General features: G+C 38.5%; 1 pseudogene; it reads right to left on the reverse strand.

The window, feature by feature from the left end:
- Nucleotides 1-11,704: 11,704 nt before the first annotated feature.
- On the reverse strand, nt 11,705-12,139 carry LOC145983129 (protein GVQW3 pseudogene; annotated as a pseudogene).
- Between the last annotated feature and the right edge of the window lie 7,679 nt (nt 12,140-19,818).

The following is a 19,818-nucleotide window of genomic DNA, read 5'->3' on the forward strand; positions in this document are numbered from 1 at the left end:
GAGAGGGTGTTGATTGTTGTAAAATTTCAAGCTTTGTTTGGATATCATCAATCAAATGATGAAAATGAGATAGCTCAGATTCAGTGTTGAGGTTTTCAAGCTTTGTGATTTGTTGCTGGACACTGACAAGGGTATCTACAATCCCAGGCAGGCGGGATTCTAGAGATTCTTGTACATTTGTCAAATCACTTTGCACTGCTGCTATTGTACCTTCAAGATGGGTTATGGTACTTTGAATTTTTCCAAAATCTTCATATGTTTCAAGTTGCAGCTTAATGTTTGCAACACTCCGAGTTATTGCATTCAAAGCATCAGAAGATGGCAAGTTGTTCATAAAATTTTCAAGTGTCTCAATTTTTTCTTTAACCTCGGCTAAGGCATTGTTCAGAGGGTCTAGATTAGGTATTTGGAGTGATTGAATCTGTTCTTTTAGAGTGGAAATCACTAGATCAAAATCTTCTTGTGATTTTATGCTTTTGACAATTGTTTGGAGCTGTGTCTGGACATTATTAATCTGCTCCTCTAATTGCTGTTTTAATGCTCAGAGTTGTTAGCCTGGGTCTTAAATTTGGCTTGAAGAGCTGCTACAGCCTCTTCTAAACTTTGAAAATTATCTAATGTGGCCAAGTCAGTATATTTCTGAAGCAGCAATTTGAGTTCAGAGTCAATTTTAAGAAGAGGGTCCATGCATTGTGATTGCAAATTTGTAATTTCTAATTGAAGACTGGCATTGAGTGTGGTTTGTAAAGCTTGTAAATCACTTCTTAATTTCTTGACTCTGACATCAAGCATCAAAATCTCATCACTGTGATCTTCATGTCTTGTATGGCCAAATATATCATTAGGCATTTTTGATTTATTGGTTATTTATTATAGAGTATCTGATTCTTAATTCTATAAAAAAAGGTATAAGCTTATCATAGGATCCAGGGACCTCAATATATAAGCAGTCACCAGCAGAAACAGTATAAACAGTGCCAGAAATCATGTTTGAGTGCTTAATTCTATAAATATTTCTCCCTACTGAAATTTTAACATCACCCTCAGGGGTTGTAATAAATTGTAATTGCCCACCTACAGGTAATTGGTAATGATTTAAATTATTGTTAAATATGTACAATATTTTGCCTGTTTCATCATCAACATCTGTAAGTATGCTGTTCAGATGAATAATTAAGAAACCACTTAGTTTAGATATTATATCAGAAGAGGGTTGTGGTGTTGGCAGCTCCATAACAGCCCGTTTTTTGAACCCAAATAAGTTCATAGGCATGTTTATTTATTTCAAATCATGCTCTGTATTTGGGCATTGATTGCCATTTTTCAAATCACAATGACCCCATGGTAGAGTATGTATGCCACATGATAAAATGCATCTCTTATCATCATGTGGGTCCAGAGCCACTTTTCTTACAATATTGCTAGTCAATAAGTGATCCACACTCTGAATTCTGCATTCTGATGTTTTGATTGTGCTACATGATTTGAGGCAATTTTTGTAATCCTCAAATTCAAGCTCTTTGTCAACAGTCACTCTGCCAATGCCCTTGGCCTTTTTGGCAACAACACCGCTACACGTTTCAAAACTGTACATCTTGGCCCTTAACCCAGCAAATGCCACAATAACATCACCAAGTGTCTCATCTTTTAACTTGCCAGGCACCTTTTTGTTGTGGGGTTGAATTCTTGTATGTTCACCGGTATCAAAATATTCAAGCAATTCAGGCTCTGACATATCTTGATAAATATCTTCTGTCTGAATATCAAGAATAAAACTATCCGTGTCCATGTACATCAGTTTTACACGATCCTTATAAAAAGGCTTCAACACATCATAATAGAGCTTTAACATATGTAATTTGGCCAATTCCAATATCACAGCCCCTACATAAATAGGTTTATCAAACTTAATCTTTGTTTTTTTCATGTTGAAAAGTGCCATATTTTCATCATAAATTCTTCTATAATTGAAATTAGGCTTTGCAACCAATTTTTTGCTCAGGCTGGGGTCAGTAATTATTTTAACATCGGTATGTTTTCTGACATTTTCAATAGTTTTGCCATATACAGAATTGACCATCAATTTAAACAAGGCCTTATCAAATTGGCTCATTGCAGATGTTCGAAGCTCTGTGTTTGTATCAATATATGGCTTCAACCATTTTGAGTGCCTGAACCTCAAAACTTTGCCAATTTTGGTCACTTGAACACCATGATGCATCAGGAACTGGAGGTTTTTGTAATATATGACATAACCCTGTTTTGGCTCCAGTGTCATCATGAGCTTCTTCTGTTTAGAGCCAGGTGAGCACTGAACCTCAGGAATTGGGGGCAGATCAGAAAATTTGTTGTGTAAATCATCAGGAATTGTCAGATCAACCTCTAAGAAGAGGCCATAGTCACTGTCATCAAAATCCTTAAGATCTTCAATATTGAAATCTTCAACCCATTCAAGCCCTGAATATGGCAATTTATCCATCATAGCGTAACCATAGAGGCTATTGGCATCTACATACAGTATATAATTTGATGGCAGTGCTGGATCATAATCGGGAATATATTTATTATTTGCTCTGGCATATCTCTGAGAGCATTGCACCATGCCTCCTCTTATACATTGTTCCATAAACAGATACATGACTTGATCTTGGATCAGATCCAATTGCTTTTTAGTGTTCAAAAACATTGCAGACCATGCTAGGCCTGGGGCACTGTAAAAATACACTGGATCCAATCTATAATTTTGCATAGAAGATTTTCTGAATGCCTGCAATATATCAGCTAAGAGGGTCACATCAAGTTTTAAATATGCCATGTGATAATCACCAAATGTCTGGCATTTTAAATTGTTCCACATCAACTGGGCATGATGATAATCATCATCAGTGATTCCAGATCCTCTGATTTTGCTGTAAAACTCTTGTTGCGGTGGCAGAGAACACTCATCAAATTTAGAAAAATCTGTAACATAATCATATGGATATACACCCTTCCGCCTAATTAATTTCAGGTCCTGATTTGGAAACAAAGCACATGTGATTTTGAATTGATCATCAGATAATTGAGTGGCCAGTGTAGCCAGGCTAGCAGATAAAATTCTGTAGGAATCAAGAAATCTTAAGTGAATAGGAACACCATTAACTTTAATTATTTTGCTAATAGCAATATATTTCTCATCATTTTCTGCTAAAATATTTAAATTCTGTTTGTCAAACCCCTCATATCTGATCAAATGATGAAAATCATAATTGGATGCTCCATGGCAAAATATAGTTACAAATTTTGGTCTCTTGATCTTAATATTACAGCTATTACACAGGGCCTGTTTATATCGACCATCTGTATGAGAATGGTGTTTCACCTTGATTTTTGTATCTGAAAATTCAAAATCACATACCGGGCATTTTTCTGCATTGTTGAAATCTTCAATCTGTTTCTCTGTTAAAGGCAACATGGGTTTTGATTTTAATAAAATATTAGATGCTATGTCACAGCACTCATTTTCCATTCTATGTGCAAATTTTTTGATGGCATCTGGTCCCAAGTATAAATCTTTTTTAGTAACAACACCATCCTGTACAACAACATAATAAAAACTGGAAGGTTCATGTAGCTGGTATGGTGTAATTGAAGATTCTTCAGGATCTGGATTGCAGAATGCAAGAGGTTTGAGGTTTGATTCAAAATCACACACTATATATGCTGGGTGTTCCAACCAGGCTTCAAATTTTTTGAATTTGCAATTTTCACTTGGCATTGGCATCACCATATGAACAGGTTTATAGTTGCCACAGTATTTCAGATGCTCAATTAACTTGTTTTTGGCAATTTCTGCATTCACTTCCCGAACCCCATTCACCATTTTTCTACCATCAAATACACTTAAACATCTTCTGCACAACTTGAATATTGTATTGGATTTGTCTAGTTGTGTTCTCACTAAAGCTTCAAGATTATGTATCAGAGTGTAATGATATGTACCATCCCCTTCAATTAAGAGCAGATCAATCGGAACAGCAGATTCATCATTAAATATACTGACTCTGAGAGGTTCTATCAAGCAATTGCCACGGCCAGTGGAACAAATAAATACATTAATAGATAATTGTTTGCCATTGATATTCCTGGCCTTTTTTTCAAATTTATCAATATTCTGAACAGACATTGAATATTCTAAACCCTCCATTGCTTCATCGAAATTGTGTTCATATTGTTTATAATAACTTATTCTCTGAGGATTCCTTGAAACTGGGTACAAAGCAGCTAAAATACACCACAAAAAGCATTTCTCATCATTATTTTTTATATTAACCACGGCTTGTTTATTTTTTATATTGACAGGTAATGGCAAATATGTAGATCCTTGTAATGGGTTGAATTCAGAAATATTAACATATAACTTGTGTGGAGATCCGCATAGGCTCCATCCAGACTCTTTTCCAGCAAATTCAGAGTGTTTAATATTCAATTGTTCTATCAAACTGCTTATTATTTTGTCTGAATTTGCATTTGAATATACAGGTACAGTTTCTGTTATGTGGGGCTGTGTAAATTTTGTGCCATTTGGTTTCTTATATTGTGTAAACAATTTGAGGGACAGCTTATAAGAGCCATTTTGTGCATTTAGAATTGCCTGCACATCAGGATTTACACTGTTCAAAAAATTCTTAATACCACATCTTGGCTCTGATACAAACCGATAATCTCTTAATTGGCCATTAAAACTGCTATGGATAGGTGGTGCATAGCGTGGCTGCTTTGCTGCTCTAGCATTAACAGGTGCTTCATGCTTTCTTTTCAGACCAGATGTAGATGGTTGTGGGGGCAATGTTGATGACTGTGCAGAGCAAGTACCTTTATGTTTATATGTGAAATATTCCATGCTATGTTTTCTATGGCATTTAGGGCATATTTTTGTGGGAGTTCTGCATTTGTCTAGAAGACAATTCCTTTTGTGCCTGGCCCAATTGGGGCTGGATATATTTTTTTTTGCATTGATTACAATATTTTTGATTTGGCATTTTTATTATTAGTTTATTATATAAAATTTCTTGGGTTTCAAATCAAAATTCTATGCTTAATAAAAAATATCAGTTGGGTTCAGCACTGTGCTTTGTATATTTTGTATGTGTGTATGTGTGTATGTGTGTTAATATTTTTGGCTTTGGTATTTATATAAAATTTCTTGGGTTTCAAATCAAAATTCTATACTTAATAAAAAATATCAGTTGGGTTCAGCAGTGTGATTTGTGTGTGTATGTATGTATGTATGTGTGTATGTATGTTTGTGTGTGTGTGTGTGTGTGTGTGTGTGTGTGTGTGTGTGTGTGTGTATGAGTGTTAATATTTTTGGCTTTGGTATTTATATAAAATTTCTTGGGGTTCAAATCAAAATTCTATGCTTAATAAAAAATATCAGTTGGGTTCAGCACTGTGCTTTGTATATTTTGTATGTGTGTATGTGTGTATGTGTGTTAATATTTTTGGCTTTGGTATTTATATAAAATTTCTTGGGTTTCAAATCAAAATTCTATACTTAATAAAAAATATCAGTTGGGTTCAGCAGTGTGATTTGTGTGTGTATGTATGTATGTATGTGTGTATGTATGTATGTGTGTGTGTGTGTGTGTGTGTGTGTGTGTGTGTCTGTGTGTGTGTGTATGAGTGTTAATATTTTTGGCTTTGGTATTTATATAAAATTTCTTGGGTTTCAAATCAAAATTCTATGCTTAATAAAAAATATCAGTTGGGTTCAGCACTGTGCTTTGTATATTTTGTATGTGTGTATGTGTGTATGTGTGTTAATATTTTTGGCTTTGGTATTTATATAAAATTTCTTGGGTTTCAAATCAAAATTCTATACTTAATAAAAAATATCAGTTGGGTTCAGCAGTGTGATTTGTGTGTGTATGTATGTATGTATGTGTGTGTGTGTGTGTGTGTGTGTGTGTGTGTGTGTTAATATTTTTGGCTTTGGTATTTATATAAAATTTCTTGGGTTTCAAATCAAAATTCTGTACTTAATAAACCTATGACAGGTTGTCAAAATTCTGTATATTAAATCAAATAGATTTGTAATTCAATTTATACAAATCTGCAATATTTTTGTGTTTAAAAAATATGAGCAGCACTGCAACAACACAACCTTTCTCTTCAACAGCTCTCACAATACTGGCTGATATGCAATGCAAAATCTCTTTATATACCCTAAGCACGGACCGCATTGAAAATATCTGAAACAATAAGCCAATCAGAATATAACACATCATCACATTATGTCATAAGCAACCAATCAGAAAACAACACGTGTCTAATAATTTGTTGCAAAACATGATGCAATATAAATAAACCAGAAATAGGCCACAAGTGGACCAGAAGTAAATATGTGTGGGTGGGTGTGGGTGTGTGTGGGTGTGTATGAGGGTGGGTGTGGGTGTGTATAGGTGTGTATGTGGGTGGGTGTGGGTGGGTGTAGGTGTGTATGTGGGTGGGTGTGGGTGGGTGTAGGTGTGTATGTGGGTGGGTGTGGGTGGGTGTAGGTGTGTATGTGGGTGGGTGTGGGTGTGTATAGGTGTGTATGTGGGTGGGTGTGGTCAACGTCAACGTCAACGTCAACGTCAGCGTCAACGTCAACGTCAACGTCAACGTCAGCGTCAACGTCAACGTCAACGTCAACGTCAGGGTCAAGGTCGGGGTCAAGGTCAAGGTCAAGGTCAATACGGGTATGTGTGTGTGTGTGTGTGTGTGTGTGTGTGTGTATGTGTGTGTGTGTGGGTGGGTGTGGGTGGGTGTGGGTGGGTGTGGGTGGGTGTGTCGTGGCCTAGCTTTAAGTGTAGCCAAAAAAAATATCAAGAGGGGCATATTTTTAACAAATTTATGGACAACAATCTCACAGAAGTGCCTTTTATAAGTGTGGGCAAATCAATCTGAGGGGGCTCATCATTTCACAGGAAATTCCCGAGGGCATTTTTACAAAAATCTTGGATTAGACGGGGTTCCACACTTGAGCAAAAAGCTCATATGGGCATGTTGAGCTTGTTTTAAGTGTAGCCAAATCTGCTTGAGGGGGGTTCATCATTTCTCGTGCTGGTTATATAGCCAATCCCACTACTAAGATGCTTTCAGAAAATGAATTTATTACTGCACACGTATATTACTTATTGTATTTGTTGTGTTTGTACAAGAGAAATATTCAGAAGATTTGTAAGGAATATTTACAGTTAATAGGATGCCTATCTAGTCTATCCCGTGTCGTAATACAAATTTTATCCCTTTCCTACAAAATAATAAAACTGTCCATGGCAACCGTGATTTTATAATGTGGTTGCATACATATACACTGTATAGTAGCACCAAGCTTTCTGGGACCTCGGAAAATACGTGCCACTGCTCCGACGCCAGGGTTTCAAATGCCTTGGTGGATCTATAAGATAGGTAATATCGTTTTTCGAGGGTTCGTGAACAAAACAAAAAGTAAATGATTGTAAAGTCCATTTTATATTCAGATACGTTAATCGGGACTGGACTTAAAGTTTAAATCGGGATACGTACCACTGTGCAATGCACCTTCACAGGGGATCAAACCCAGGACCTCTTTGATTACACCACCATCGGTGAGGCCCCTGAAATCATTGAGGGAACTTGTTCATCTTCATGTTCTCTCGCCCTGCGAAAGTTTATTGGTGATATAGGGTGACATCCTACACACGTCTTCCAGACATACACACGCGGGCACCCCCCCCCTCCCCTGCACACACACGATTGTATGCTTACAGCCCATGCTGTGGCCTCCCAGAAAAACAATTCTAAATCCGCCTTTGGATATATCTGCTATCAAATAATGAACGTCACTTACCTCGACAGTTCCTTGACATAATTTTGCAACAAGGTTTGCAATATCTTCTGTTATGCCTTCTTGTTGAATATCAAGAGTCTGAAAGTTCGCACGTTTCACTCTCGCAATTCGGATGGAATTCCTCTGAACTTAAATCGACCATTTCTGACGTTCTATTTGTGGAAGGTGAAGCTTCAACTTCCATTTTTTGTTTCTTTTGGAAATAATCTAATACGTATTTATCCTCTTTTCTCTATCCATCTTTAGTTCCACGTCAAAAATCTATTACACACGCAGAAACGTAACACACAACATGACCACTTCGACTTGCTACCTTGCAGACTGCAACTCGCTACAACTCCAGTGAACACCAGGACTTGGGACAAAGATACCGGGCGGTCGAATGTCTGAACCATGCATCCAGCTTGGTCCAGCTCAAATTACGTCACCAGTGTTGACAGCAACCAGTAGTGTCAGTGTCAGTAGTGTTGGCAACTGCTAAATTATTTACGCACAAATTCGAGTGAGATCTTTCACACATGTTACAAGAAAATTCAATAAACTGAAGGCTGGAAATTGGTTGAGAAAAAAATATCTAATTTGTAAAGAGCACAAGAGTAAAACGTATAATATTTTGGCATATTATTTGCTTTTATTTTGTTTATGAACTGACTGGGCCAGTTGGGCTATATAACGCATCCTTCACCCCTCCCTTCCTCCCGGCATGCTATTGTACAAAACATCGCTTGCCTCCTTCGTAAAACCATGCTTCGCTACTGCCTGCAACAATTATTTTTATTATTATTATTATTATAATTATTGATATTTTGAAATAAATATGCATCCAGGTGCGAAATAAGATTTCGACTTACTTTGCCTACTAATTGTAGTGATTCAAATCTCACAGAACTTTGCTCTGCTGGCATAAATGGTATAAGAAGGGAAAATAAAGAAAAGGGAAGTTAGCAGCACTGTCGTAACAGGACAGTGAGGGTCATTCTCCTAAGAGGGTCATCGTGGGTGAAAGAAAGGGGAGGAGGGATTCCTTCAGTTCGCATTCCAAGGGTTACGGCTCTTTTCTTGACCATACTGAGAAGGAAATTCTCCTTCCTTTTCAGTGACTAAGGAATGAATGAATGCTTGTGCATTGCTGTAACTCAACTCCAATATTATCAAAAGTAATTGAAGAAGCAAATACATTTCTCATTGCCAAATGTAAACATTTTACAATATTGGCGATTTATGAAATAAAATGTATTTCTGTTTTGAATTTTTTAAATGACGAAACCAATGGGGGGTTTTAACCCCCACCAACCCCCCCCCCCCTGGGCACGCCACTGCTGACAGGGAAAGTATTGGAATAGATGAAAATCCTTTTAGTAAGTTGTGAGTCAATGTTTCAGAACATGTTGTGCAAAATAACACTTTTGTGTTATGATACTTTGCATAAATAACAAATGGAAAAGTGTGGTGCAAGTGACCTGGATCGTGACTGTGAAATTCTGTGGGTTGAGGTGCTTCTCGGCAAGAAAAACAAACTTTTCATCGGTTGTTTTTACAGGCCACACAAAACTTGCCCCGGAGCAGTTCTGGAGGCTTGCTACGATTCTGTGCTGTCGGCATCCTCTATGGGCAACGTAATTTTTTTTGGAGACTTCAATCTCTCAATTACATGGACAGACTCCACGCGTGGCTTTACAAAAGACAAGAACGACACGTACTTCATGGATCACTTCATACATGGCCTCAGACTTCAACAGCACAATATGTTCAATACACGAAAAGACAATAACCTGGACTACATTCTCTCCTCACTCCCTTCAGCGCACATTACCCCTTTGAGAAACCTTCCTTCGGACCACGAATCACTGGATGCTGTATTCTGGCTCCCGGACCACCTGAAGTCAACGACCTCCCACCCCTCGATGCCAATACCTTGTTTGGCGCAAAGCACCCTGGGGTGACATCCGTTCAGTGCTGGATTCCATTCCCTTGACAATCCTGGAGAGTGGAAGTGTCGACGAAGCGTGTGATGTACTGACTGATGTGATTCATGCAGTGATAACAGGATTATGTGCCACTCAAAAAAAAAAAATCAAGCAAATACCCTTCCTGGTTCGACTCTGAGCTCTTACTTGCCCTTGGAAACCAAAAAAGGCCTGCGATCTCTGGAAACATTTTCCTAATGAATACACACGGAAAACTTTCACCGAATTACGATGTCACTCTAAACAACTGCAGAAGACCAAATACAGGGAATACATCGGTGCTATCACAAACAATATCAAATCAAATCCCAAAAGTTTTTGGTCACTTATCAGCTCAAATAGGCAAAATTCTCGAATACCTTTGAAAGTAAAACATGACTCAGTATGAGCAGAGGGCTCTGATAAAGCTAATCTTTTTAACACTTTTTTTCTCCATAAATACAACCTCGAATACACTGGCTTCATCCCTCCCCAACCTCCGTCCAGTTTGCTGTCACTCTCTAACTTCTCTCTCCACGTCTCCAGAAGAAGTGCAATACATCCTATCTTCAATGCCTCAAAATCTCGCCAATGGTTCTGATGAAATCCCTTCTATTTTCCTAAAAAATGCTGCTTCTTCTCTCGCTATTCCCTTCTCTATTTTATTAAACAGATGCTTCAATGAGGGTACATTTCCAGATTCATGGAAAAATGCTTACAGGCCTATTTTCCTTCTTTCACCACTTTCTATCGCCTGTGAAAAGATAATAAAGGATCGACTCTACAAATTTACCTCTCCATATATAAATACAGCACAGCACGGCTTCTTACCAGGCAGCTCCTGCTTAACCAACTTAAGCATTTTATTATCTGACGCTATCAACTCTATATCTGAAAATTCTCAACTGGATGTAATATATCTGGATTTTTTTATAGCTTTTGATTCTATATACCACAATTTTCTGCTTCATAAATTATCCCACCATTTCAATATTCATGGAAACTTTCTCTCTCTGCTCAAGCACTACCTCCAAAACAGACAACAAAAAGTTGTTCTTTCCGAAATCTCTTCTTCTTATCAAGCTGTATCTTCTGGTGTACCTCAAGGCAGTGTTCTTGGACCTCTTCTCTTCATCCTGTACCTTGATGATCTTCCAGAATATCTTTCCGATTCATGCAAAAACCTTCTCTTGTTCGCTGACGATTGCAAAATACAGGGTCTGTATTTTAAGTAATGAGAATAAATCCAGAAAACAAAATTTATTACAGATATCGCTACAAACCTTTAGTAGTCTTCAAAGTATGCCCCTTGAGCGTCAACACACTTCTGCAGGCGAGTTTTCCACGCGTCGTACGCTCCCTGAAAGTCAGCAACTGGAACAGCCTTCAGAGCACGCGTGCAAGCCGCTTTGACCGCATCCAGGGTTCCGTGGTGGTGTCCTTTGAGGGCTGTTTTCACTCTGGGAAAGAGGAAAAAATCTGCAGGGGCAAGGTCGGAGCTGTAGGGAGGCTGAGGAATCGTTATGATGCCAGATTTCGTCAGGAACACTCTAACCACGAAGCACGTGTGACATGGCGCATTGTCACGATGGAGCTTCCAATCGGCGGCAATTTCTGGTCGCACTGGGTTGACCCGTCTCTTCAACCTTTTTAACACCCCCACGTAGAAGGAGCCATTGACTGTCTGTCCTCCAGGCACAAATTCCGCGTGGCCCGCACCTTTCTTGTTGAAAAACACGATCAGCAATGCTTTGATTCTGGACTTGGACATGCGTGCCTTTTTTGGTCGAGGCGACTGCGGAGTGTGCCATGCGGTGTGCTCTGCCGTTTGGTTTCGGGATCGTACTCGAAGATCCAACTTTCATCTCCGGTAATGACATTGTTAAAAAACTGCGGGTTGTCTTCAATGCGTTCCAAAAGATCTTGCGACACGACCGCGCGGTTGTGCAATTGCTCGTTCGTCAAAACTTTCGGGACGAGGTTGGGCGCAAATTTTTCTCATCCCAAGATCCTCGGTGATGATTTTGTGAACAACCATTTTATCGAGTCCTAGCGTATCCGCGATAAACCGCACACTGACACGCCTGTCCGCATTCAGCAAATCTCGCTCACGTTGTTCGTTGTCTCCGGTTCTTGAGGTTGACGGGCGCCCTGCGCGGGGTTCGTCCTCCACGCTCTCCCGGCCTTCTATGAACATTTTGTGCCACCGAAACACTTGCGCTTGTGATAAACTGTCACTGCCGTATGCTTGCCGAATCATTTCCAACGTTGCTGCACCAGATTTTCCAAGGCGCACACAAAATTTGATCGCGTACCGCTGTTCCATGCTTTGCTGCATTTTGCTCTTGCACACACTACTTTGCAGACGTCCACGCCACGCGTGATCATGCCTCAACGGACGCCAGCAGGCAACTGAAGCTTGGAGCGTTTTCAAGGTCACACACCCCACTACCAACTCCAACCGGTCCCAGCGGGCTCTGACGTCTAGTCGCGGCAGAAAAAAATATATTCTCATTACTTAAAATACAGACCCTGTATATAGTAAAATCTCCAATTTCAGTGATATGACACTTCTACAAAAGAATTTAGATTCTCTAATAAAGTGGTTTATTTGACGAGAAACTTTCCTTTTCTGAGCACATCTCTGCAGTCACAAGGGGTTCAATGCATATGCTGGGTCTTCTCTATCGTTTCACGGAAATAAACAACTTGACTGCCCTCAGCACCTTTTACAAATCTTTTGTGTCACCTAAAATTGAATACTGTTCTCTGATCTGGTCTATGGCATGCTCCTCAAATTCAGATAGACTAAATTCCATCCTAAATTTCTTCCTAGCCATTGTTCGACACCGAATTCCATCCACAAAACACTTGCAAAAGTCCATCCTCCTGCAAATGTTAAATATCCAAACTCCTCAAGAGAGACATAGATTCGCTGACCATATATTTCTACATAAAATAGTGAATGGCAACATCAGAAGTGACCGCCTTCTTTAGGAAATTCACTTTCGTGTACCTGCCCACTCAACAAGAAGCACTCAACTTTTTGCTTCTCAGAAGCCGAGATTGTGCCTCATCCAGCGCTCTCTGTTCCATAGACTGCCCAGTGAATATAATAATCTAGGAAGCCAAATATACATTTTTGAAAATATGGACCGTTTTAGAAGAAAGTTAACTAAAAGTATGTAAGTCTCTTAACCACATGTAATTTTTCTATGTTATTATTTTTGTTGTTTTATGTTATTATTTTTGTCCTTATGTTCTATAAATCCGTTCCAATGTAAAATGGCTAATGCTGTATTTGGAATCTTCTGTTAAATAAATAAATAATTATATATTTGATGTCACCATAGCAACGCAGAGTGTGCAGTTTTCCAAATTGGAGTAGAGAAATGTCATCAAGTACCTCTTCTTGAAGAACATGCGAGCCAAGGAAATATACGACAAATTGCACAAAGAATGCCCAATGACTGTCCTCATACAGCACAGTGAAATCGTGGGTGTCAGATTTCAGGAGGGGGAGAAGAAGCGCAGAAGATGAGGAAAGGCAAGGAAGACGCAGAACAGTAGTGACAGGAAATGTTGATAGGGTCCTTGCAGACAGGAGGATTGGTCTGCAACATATAGCAGACACCCTAGGCATCAGTTTAAAGTGGGTACATTACATTGTGCATTGAGAATTGGAGAAGAAAAAACTTTCTACCAAGTGGGTGCCCAAACTCTTGACAGCTGATCACAAGCAGAAAAGAAGGGACAGTTAGGCCTTTAGCCAGGCAAGTTATCAGTACCACTCGGGGGTGATGGGTTCTAATATGATTTTTTGGTAAGGTTAGGATGCCTGGAGTTGGAAAATATGTGATAGCATGTCAAACTCTTTGCCTTCTGTCTGTTATCACTAGACCTCGGATTTTTAGGTTCTAAAAGTGTGCTTTTAGGTTCCTAAAATAGGTTCTAAAAACCTTAAAGTAGGCTCGAAAAATCCTGAAATAGATTGCAAAAAGACTTAAGCCAGTCTCACATGGTAGTTAAGTAGGTCCTCACTTCCCGACCCACCTCCCAACTCGAAACTACCATAAGATTTTTTACGTCTACAGTTCACGAAGGCAGCAACAGGGGGTCTCAGACGATCCTTAAAATCACATCTTTAAAAATGGCGACTGCACAAACACGGTATACCACTTTGCAAGTTTAAATGCAAATAACTGCTGAAGATTTGGGAAAATAATGTTTTCTCTTAAAAAAAAATAAGAGAATGACATTGGCACTGTTGAAAAATGCAGCACATGTAACCCGTGGCAGTGAATGTGAGTATATAACATGTTATTTCAAGTTGATATACCACTTTACGGACACTAGCATAAAGTTGCATTACCTGCAGTGGCGGCGATTAGGGGGGCAGTTGTGCCCCCACTTTTGCGCTCTCACTATGCCAAACTTTATCTACCAAGGGAAAGTAAACTGTCCTTGCCCCTCTTTTTGGAACTGATTACCCATACATTACGATAGAAGTTGCATATTCTAATGAAACCCTTCTTGTATGGTTTTGAAATATATTCCCAAATACAAACTAGTCAAATAAATTACATAAACTTCACAACATTCAAACTGTGAAAATTGTGGTGTTTACCATATTATACTTAATTTATATTTCATTGACACTTCTTTGCTCCTAAAATACTATTGTGAAATTTACTTTTGACGTCCATGAAGAACTAATTACAATTCATAATTAATATATCATTACAACACTAGCTGATTTATTTACTGTGGTGCTACACACAGCACAGTCTATTTGTTACAGCCAACAAACAAGAGAGTACATACATACATGTGTGGCTGTTCAGTGTTTACTTCAAAATAGTATTCGCGTCGGTTGTGAAGGTATCACAGTGGGAAATTTAGACATATGAACTATTTATTTAAAACAATAATAATTAATAGACTCTTCACTCAACAAATAAAATATTCACCCCAATCATTTATATAGCTGTATTGGTCAAATCATTTTCTTCTTTAAGCTGCCTTGAACAAACAGTCAAACATCTATTGTCTTTCTTCTTCTACTTCCTGCTTCAGCTGGCCAGTGTGCTCCTCAATTCTGATTGGTAGGTCTATGGTATTAACGATGGATTTAGAGACGGTTTCTAATTCTGGCGGGAACTGAATAAGAGAAAGCTCTCACACGATCATTAAGTAAGGAAGCTAGAAGTCGATCGCGAAGTAAGGATGTACCTAACTGCAGTGTGAGACTGGCTTTAATTTGGTACAAAATTTCTGAAAAATACTGATTAGATACAATCATTAAAAACAAAATTTCACAAGAACCGTAATAACCAAATATTAATTTTGCAAAAAAATTTTCAATCCTTTATATCATTTTCAAAATTATCTACAAATTATTATAATACTGCACTTGTGCTGTTAGAAAAAGTTACTTGTTGATATGAAAAATGAATTATGTATGTATAATTTGCTGCACAATATCAGGGTGGCTACTCACTTGGAATTCCTTGAATTCCGGAAATTACACGTGCATTATTGGCTCCAGAAATTATGCATGAATATTGGCTCTGGAAATTATTCATGAATTTTGCCAAAATATGAAAAAAGGTACAAGCGGATGTTTTCTCTATTCCAATTTTTTCTCCGTAGACGTGAAAAATTGCAACTTTGATTAATCCAAATTCCATTAAATTTATACATGTTTATAAATGCCCTGAGGGAAGTTTCTCTCAGTTTAGCTTTTTTTGAGGAAGAAATAGAAAGCCACATGAAAAATATAACAAAATTTTCTCAATCCGTTTCCTTTTGCAGAACAATCTATCTGACAGACGCAAGATTATTGCAAAATAATATATCTTGATGTTGATTAGGTAAATTTTTGGGTACGCTGGAATCATACTACCCCTTTATATTGTTAATATTTTTGTGTGTGGAAGGGAGGGTGAGAGTCAGTAATACATAAGGGTGTAATAGAGAATCCATCTGCTTGTATCCTTGAATTTTTGGAAAGTTCACCTTGAAAACCAGAAATTATACTTGAATTTTATTATGGTCTTAGTGACCACCATGAATCCTTTTTGTTATCCAGTCTCAAACTCCGCCTTTTGTCTGTGAGGATAATTTCATGTGCTGAAAATTATCTTTCAACAGAAACATAGTCAGTAGTGCAAATTTGAATGCTGAAACATTTCGCAAGGCGTGAATGCCAAAAAGGACCAAACTGACATGAGACAGACATTTTTTGTATTGTTTAAAGCTTTGATAAACATCATATACTTGGAGGGAGTGAAATCGACAGGAAACATGTTTCAAACATGCCAGTCATTGAATTATTTCGCCACCAAACAGTAAATACCTCTGTGAGATATAAAAATCCTGTAAAACCTAAAAAAAAGTTTCATTTAGGCACATAAATCTAAAGTAGGTTTTAACAAGCAAAATAGGTTATTTTAGGTACTATAAAACTTCGTCAGTTGTTGCGTTTTTTAATGAAACGTTCATATAACTTGTTATTTCTTATTTACCTCCAAAGGAAAAAATAGGTTAAAAAACTAAAATCCGAGGTCTAGTTATCACTCCACTTCCAAGATACCTTGATGCAAATTTTTTGATAATTTTTAATCTTGTGACTTTTGCTATTAGAATGTTATTACAAATAACAATTAAAGTATTTCCTATATAAATCAATAGTATTGATGATAATAATTATGATTATAATAATTACACCAATTAAAATATTTCAATATTCTAATCATTTAATTAATAAGTTGGATGAGATTTAACACCATTACAGGATTCCATCATTTATGCCGATATACCTGATTTGACAACGGAAGTGTGCAGCTGCGAGAATGACAGTAGCAGTCCAAAGACAGTGCAAGAATTTGTGGATGGAAGGTGGGCAAGTGGTACGTACAATGCCTCGATATAGCGATTTGCCAGAATTGATGACGTGGAAAGCCATTGGAAAGATGGAAGCTGGGCAGAAACAGCGGGAGGTAGCTATAGCCCTTGGAGTGTTTCAAAGTGTCATTTCCTGTCTGTAGATTCAGCTCCAAATGACTGGAAATGAGCTACGAAGGCAAGGTGAAGGCTGTCTGTAAGCAACAACAGCAAAATGACCGGTCTCCTGTTAACAACCCGTTGGAACAGATGACAGAAAGCAATGGAACTGCAACATGCCCTTCGCACAGCAACAGGACACAGGTGCCATCTCAAACTGCCTGCAATCGACTTCGTGGATATTGCCTCTATGCAAATAGGCTCAAGGCTCCATTAACCGAACAACACCGTACAGCTTTCAGTCTGTATAAACTTGACTGAAGAACATCACAACTGGGGCCACACCAAATGGAGTTGATTGCTGTTCTCTGATGAGTCGCAGTTCAGTTTCCAGCCTGCCAATAGACGTGCCATAATCTGGAGGGAATGTGGAACATGCAATAACCCTGCTTTTGTGCAAGAAACATTCCAAAATGGAAGTGGTTCACAGATGGTGTGTGCTGGAATCAGAATTGTGGGACCTCTAGGTCATCCAAAATGGCAGTGTGATGGCCCTTAGATATAGGGACGAGATCCTCAGACCTCTTGTCATGTCGTGCGCAGATGCAATTGGTGATCATTTCCTTTTCATCGACTATAATGCTCATCCTCACAGAGTTCTGTTGTTAGTGCACAGCTTGTCAGAGGATGAGGGAATCGAGAGTATGGAGTGGCCAGTGGACTTAAATCTCACTGAGAATGTTTGGGATGCACTTCGCAGACACATTGCAGGTAAGTCGGCACCTCCATCAACTCTTCTAGAGGTGAAGATTGCCATAAGTGAAGAGTGGTGAGGAATCTCCCAAGCTCTCATTGATCACCTCATCGAGCTCGTGCCACACAGATGTGCAGTGTTGTTGTCCGTTCGAAATCACACATCATACTAGGGGTGAGTTACTGCTGTGACCATTCCATTTCTGAGCTATTCTATTGCTACACACATTGCTCTATGATGACGTACAACATATGAACATTGGGACAAGTGACTGTAGGGTCTTCTGTTAACTATACTAATCCATACTCTACTGTATCTGCCCTCTGAATGTTCTTTCAGTCACATAAACATCGGTTGTACATGGTTTACATCTCAGTTTTTCTGTTCTTTTCTTGATTCCCCCAATTGTTTTGCGCAACGTACTTTAAAACAGAGATTTGCGAATAATCCACCCATTAATAAGTTTCATGGCCCAGTGAAAATGGACAATAAGCCATATCTAATATATCCAAGAAGACGGTAGTGCAAAGCAATGGCAGGTTAATTATCAAACAAAACACTATTTGATCGAATTGTTGTGACAGCACAGAATCAAAATATATAAATGGACCTTCTCTTAGAACCTTTATCATGGGCTTTAGTAACTCCAGAAGGTCTGCTATGAAAGACAAACAAAACTGTTGGCAGAAAAACGTTTTTCCTCCTGAGGAGATATCTGGAAATTCAGCCACGGTAAAAGAAGAATAGTCAAACTTTGGTGAGGTGGTTATATTTGCCTTGTCCATGGCTTTGCGGGAAGCATTTTATAGACCAAGAATAGATGTTGTGTATTATACGTATAATGAGATGTCTACAAGGAGCAACGAAAGGACAATTAGAGGGAGAGAACTCAGACAACAGACACAGAGCATCTCATCTTCCCAGAAATTCAGAAAGCAAATGAAATTCCTAAGTCTCAACATCTCTCATTGTATTTCTTGTTAAGGAAACCAGAGCTTTTAAAACTTTTGAATAAAACACTGTTTGCGAACTGTGGAGATAAATGATGCAAAATCAAATCTGAAGGGAGCCACAAAGTACCCGATCTGAACAGAACACACAAAGAAGCAGACCGTCATTTGTTGGTGCTAATGAGGGTTATGAAGCGATAATGAGAGGCTTAGATGACACAGATGTGTGTATCATGTGTATTAAGTGTTTGAGATTCCATGAAAAAATCGTGGCTAAATTGATTCTGAAATATAGTACTAATATACCCATGCGTGTCCTTGACATTAGGAAAATAGCTTTAATTCTTAGTGATAATGTTTGTCGAGATATGATAGGTCTCTACATGTATTTGCAGGATAAGGAAAGTAAGTGTATTGAAAAACCATTTTTGCTAACAGACACACACAAGAAATATTTTCTCAGCCCCTGAGATGAATGGGATCTCAGTGAAAAACTAATGGACAAATTGGAGGAGTTCTCATGCTTGCTGGATGCTCCAAAATCTTCGGTATGCGAAGACTTGAGATGCAGTGGCGAAGCGTGGCATTTTTATGTAGACATCGCAAGATTTGCCAAACGTCAGGGTCGATCTTTCAACGGAGGGGAAGGGGGCACAATATTTCTCTGCGATAAACGCCAAGGTCATTGCAAATTCAATGTAAAAGCTCATACCACAGACCTTACGACTACAAAAGACACATAATTCTATCCCATACGACGAGAATTATTAAATATGATGGAAACTGAAATGCAAACACCTCAATTGTCGTGTTAAAAGGTAAGAAGAATCAGCTTTTTAGGCCATTTTTTTGTTTTCTTTCATACCGAACGTGACTGGAGCGCAGCTTCGAGGTGAGGTAAGCGTCACCAAGCTCTTCTTCGTTTACTGTCAACGTGCCATGCGTCTGAGACTTGTTTAAGCTCCCTGGCAGGTGAAGGCAAGCGTAGTGGTGAGTGCCGATGCAACTGGAGTGCGATGACGCTTACCTCACCTCGAAGCTGAGGTCCACGCGAACCATGGTTCGCCGCCAATTGTTGTTTTGATAACACTGGTCTACATATGAAAAAAAATTCTGCTGACTTAGATATTTTCACTGATTCTATATAATTTGAGGTCGCTGATTCCAAATATGTAGTCAGAAAATGTGTATCACGTCACAATTTTTCACAAATCACATTTGAAAATTTTCACAATATTATAATACTGGGCTAAACTCCAACAATTTTCCATATAGATATCTGCACATAATGAAATTATAGGACTATAC

Source organism: Lepisma saccharinum, chromosome 2, assembly GCF_977018435.1.
Source record: "Lepisma saccharinum chromosome 2, izLepSacc3.1, whole genome shotgun sequence".
NCBI lineage: Eukaryota > Metazoa > Arthropoda > Insecta > Zygentoma > Lepismatidae > Lepisma > Lepisma saccharinum.